Genomic DNA, 5,249 nt, shown 5'->3' on the forward strand with positions numbered 1-5,249 from the left:
TTAAGGAATGAAATGATAATTACCTTTACGCTGAGACATAACCTCTTCTCTTATAGATTTTCTCATGATTGATGTTATTGTATCTAGTATTTACTGTAAAACATACAATAAATAGTTGTAATGTGAAATAGGCCTACTTTAACATGAAATATAGGCATATTTAACATGAAGTATAGGCATATCTTAACATGAAGTTCAAGTATAGGCATACTTTGAATCGGTTTTTAATCTATTTTTATTGTAAGTATTTCTCTATAATTGTAAAATATGTTGTACATTTTGTGAATAGTAATATTTTCAACTCACCTGAGAATATAATCACTGTTTTCTACGTAAAATCAGGTTAAATTTGAAGTTTTTCGTAACAATAGTCGTAATACGTGTACAGCTTATTTCCAGAGTTTGGTTATAGCTATGACGTCATGTCATTATGTCGTCACAATGGGCATTTCACGTTATCCAGTACATATCTTTTTATTTTAATTTGGCACATTGAACAGGTCTGGTAAATCCAACTCTAAATGACGTCAGGATGTGCAGTACACCAAAGCCCTGTATAAGGAAAGCACTGATCTATACATAGATAATATAAGATCAGACATACTCTCACAGTCTCACACAACTTTTGGTCTTCGAAGGAATTATCAGTGAGCTGAAATTCGCCCGTGTATCTGTTATCACTCGTCACTTCAGTTAGTTATATAGGGGGATAACTCGTGTTTTCCTTTTGCGTTCGTTACTTCCGATTGTTGAAACCTTTATTACGCATCTATCGTAGCAATGATATCTGTGTTACAATTATATTTGGAACGTGTTTAACCAGTTCTATCACATATGTGTATTCTATTATTACCAGGAATTGATCAGCGTGTGTAACTTTAAATGGCTTTTTTTTCTGGGGGGGGGGGGGCTAATATTTCTCCTCTTTTTATCTTTCATGGAGAAAATGATTAATAGGTTCGATGCGTCTTTTATTGATACGGATACTGCAAGAGCCCACATTCTTACCTTTAAAGATTACCTCAACCATCAAGATATTGCTATTGATGATGGAGAATTTGAGAACATATCACACCCTTTTAATCAATCGCTCTAAAAGGCAAGCCTCGTCTGTCGATAGAGGACATTTAATTTGATTCTTATGCTAGTTTGAAAGAACAGTTCATTGACAAGTATTCCTCAACTAAAACTAAACATGTATTGTATTTAGTATGATTGTTCATTGTGTCCTAGTGACAATTTAGATAAAAACCATGTTCCTGAAGCAACGACTGTGAGTTTTACAACATCTGGCCGTTGCTTGTTTACTTCACAATTCCCAAACTTATAGCTATGTTATCTACAGACACATGAGCAGTAGCGTCTAATGAGAGGTTGTGACATCGCGACCTCCACTGAAACTTTGACATTGAATGAACCTTGAACTTTGCAACTCGATTATCACAGCCTTCACATGTAGAAATTTTAGCTTGAAAGCGCGAGACTTGTACCCATGGGCGTCACACATGGGGGGGGGGGGGTCCGGGGGGGGGGGTCGGGGGGGGGGGGGTCTGAATATACTTGGACCCCCCAAATATTTACATAGTAGACCCTAACTCCTATTTATTTACAACAATTATTATAGTTAGTTAAGATTCTATCTGTATAAAACCTGTACATATCCCAATATGGTTTACATTGCTAAAATAAAACACAGAGAGAATCATCCTTGAAACATGTGTGAAGTTAAAAGTAACTGTGTTCCATAAAATTGTGTCTAGTTAATTTTTTTCTGCCCCTTATCAGAGTGAATCGCATGTAGGTACCCAAAAACATTATCGCCTAAACCAAATATTTATCGCCCGCTCAGCCAGCCACATAACCATAATACTTTGCCCGCGGTGGGCCAATCAGCAAACGAGTTTGTTATATTTTTTAGGGGTTTTAAAATAGGGTTACGGTTAGGGGTTAGGGTTGCGGACCCCCCCCCCCCCCCAATATATATTTCACGGCTACGCCTCTGCTTGTACCCAATCGAAATTAGTGCTGAAATATGCAGGGTATTACGCCAAGGCCTTGATAAGATGTACGGAGTTAAAGCGACATCAAGCCTTCTATTGAAGATGGATAAAAACAAGAAATTAGCCAATCTGTTAGGTTATAATTTGTCACAAGTTAGGGATAAATTTATATCTATTTTACCAACCAACTGTAAACAGTCTGTTATTATGGCAAGTTCAGATGACACAAGTGCCCAAGCACTTGCGACTCAAGCTCAAAGCTATTTTGATGTAGGTAACAATTCCTCACAAACTACTGCTGCTAAAGAGGTGTCCTTTGATTTGTCTGAGAATTTGTCCAGATTACGATTGCCATCACAGGAAATAAAATGAAATAAAATGAAATGAAATGGGGTTTAACGTCTTACTGTTCTGCTCCGAACTGGGCTAATGAAGACGGGCATACGCCAAACAGTGTGCTACGAGGGAAATTTCGCCCAGACAGCGGCACTACGGCCTACTCTTATATCGAATTCCAAATGTCAAGGGATCCACCGGGACCACGGTTTTTCTTCCCATCCGAACGACTAGACAGCTTTCCTTGGCAGGCCTTCCGACTGCATAATTGACAAGGGGGAACCACGCTGGATAAATCGGGATGGAGTTTCTCGGCCAATGCAGGGATCGAACACCCGACCTCTAGGCTAGCGAGCCAGCGTCTTACTCACTTAGCCAACGTGACCGGCCACACATCTTGATTGCAGCAGGGGCACACCACGGTTTTTCTTCCCATCCGAACGACTAGACAGCTTTCCTTGGCAGGCCTTCCGACTGTATAATTGACAAGGGGGAACCACGCTGGATAAATCGGGATGGAGTTTCTCGGCCAATGCAGGGATCGAACACCCGACCTCTAGGCTAGCGAGCCAGCGTCTTACTCACTTAGCCAACGTGACCGGCCACACATCTTGATTGCAGCAGGGGCACATCACACTCACCTTTCCGCGATCAACGACCTAAAAAGTCTCTCAAATTCTAATTTGCGCCATTCACAGTCACTATTTAAAGACAACAGTCCAATGCCACAGTCGAAGCGTGTTATGAATATAATTGCCTCAATCCGCGTCACATATGGAGATCCTGTTTTACTCGGCAAGATGATCTGATGAGTAGGCTGTGACAGTATACTTTTAACATGTCTAATGATAAGACATGCCATTCCAATAAGGGGTTCCCCCTGTTGCTAAATATAGATAGAGGACTTGGGTATTATGGGATAGAGCCTCCATCTTGTCAGCAAGCATTCGGTTGATATCATTTGTACTGTTTATGTGCTATACTACATAACAAATATACCTAGCCCAACGTTTTCTCTATATACAATGACCGTCCACATAGACGTAGACATTTGTCACACTCTTTCAACCCTACTAGTTATCAGTCACCTTATGATGCAAATACGTCAGATTTTCAGTAAAATACAATTACACCAATTTTATTTTTTGGTTTTTTTGGTCTTTTTTGTTTTTATGACCAAGTAGCATGCGAACCCTACCACCAAAGGGGGATCACGTGGCTAAGACGCTGGTTGGCTAGCCTGGAGGTCGGGTGTTCGATCCCTGCATTGGCCGAGAAAGTTCATAGCACACTGTATGTCGTATGCCCGTCTTCATTAGCCCAGCATAGGAGCAGAACAGTAGGACGTTAAACCCCATTTTATTTTATTTCCTACCACCAACCTGTAATCTGATTGTAGATTCGTAATCTTCACAAACAGTTCTTTAAGACAGGGGGGTTGGATGGCTGAATGGTTAGCACGTGCGAGCTGTCATGTCATGGAATGACCCAGATAGAAAATCTCTGCTTATTTTATTTGATAGTGGTGCTTCTAAATCATTTATTTCACAATCCGCTGTTAATTCTTCTCCTTATTTTTCAACTTTACCTGGGTCGCCTGTCCAACCTCGTGGGTTTTCTCCGGGTCCCTCGGTTTCCTCCCACTGCTAAAGACCCCTACGCGTAAGCGAATTATTAAAATATAAAAATTATACCATATGTTAGTACCGAAATTACCTAGTTTGTGCCGAGTTGTCATCTCTCTCTCTCTCTCTCTCTCTCTCTCTCTCTCAAATTTACCTGTACATAAGTTAGTAAAGTGTTTGGAATTTTGTATGGTCAAATGTTAAGTTGTTCAACTTTCATGTTTATACAAGTCTTTAGTCAAGGTTATTCGTTTCGTTTAAAGCTTTATATTGCCCCAAATTTAGTGGGTTTTTCGTTTCGTTTAAAATTTTAATATTGCCCCAAATTTAGTGGGTACTGATCTTATTTTTGGTCAGGATACATTATCAAAGTTACAGGGTTCCATGCATTTTTAGGATAATGTATTTCGGTGTAAGCCTAAAAGAGACAACTTTTCCCCAACACCCAATGTCACATTAAGCCAGGTGATGCACGCCATGTCGCCTTATATGGGAATCGCGAAGTCCTTCTTCAGAAGACATCCGATAACACATGTTCAAACCCTTTCTAGTCAATTGATGGCGGAAGAAATTATACAGCTGCATATATTGCAACTCAGACCAGGGGTAGTAACGTAATGACTTCTACCTGGTCGTTGGCCATGTCAGACCTGCAGTGCCAGTGTCGGCCATCTGTGGGTCATAATCTGATAACATGTTAAGTGACATGCGCGCTGTATCATAAAGTCTGTCATTGAGTCGACTGGCGTGGTTTCGAATCCCCGGTTGTACGTGGCAAGGAGTAGGGTCGCCTGTCCAACCTCGTGGGTTTTCTCCGGGTCCTCCGGTTTCCTCCCACTGCTAAAGACCCCTACGCGCAAGCGAATTATGTAAATAAAATTAAACCATATGTTAGTCCCGAAATGACCTAGTTTGTGTCGAGTGGACGTTAAACCCCATTTCTCTCTCTCTCTGTTAAGTGACATGTCGCTCGTATGACCCATCGCTACAACCGGTCGGATCTTCATGTAGTGTAGGCCATCGAAAGTATAAAAAAACGAAACGAAATATAGATCTATATTTCGTTTCGTTTTTTATACTTTCGATGGCCTACACTACATGAAGATCTAACAAGTTATAGTGGGAGTTCACGTTCTATGACGTCAGGTATTCGATTAACCAATTAGCGACCACCATGTATTTTTTTATCTACTTTTGCTTTGTTTTGATTTCTATTCCCGCTAATGTCTACCCCACAGGTTCCGCGCAAAAAAAGGTCAAACGATCGATTCGACAGACCATTTGATTG

This window comes from Patella vulgata, chromosome 3 (assembly GCF_932274485.2).
Source record: "Patella vulgata chromosome 3, xgPatVulg1.2, whole genome shotgun sequence".
NCBI classification, from domain to species: domain Eukaryota; kingdom Metazoa; phylum Mollusca; class Gastropoda; family Patellidae; genus Patella; species Patella vulgata.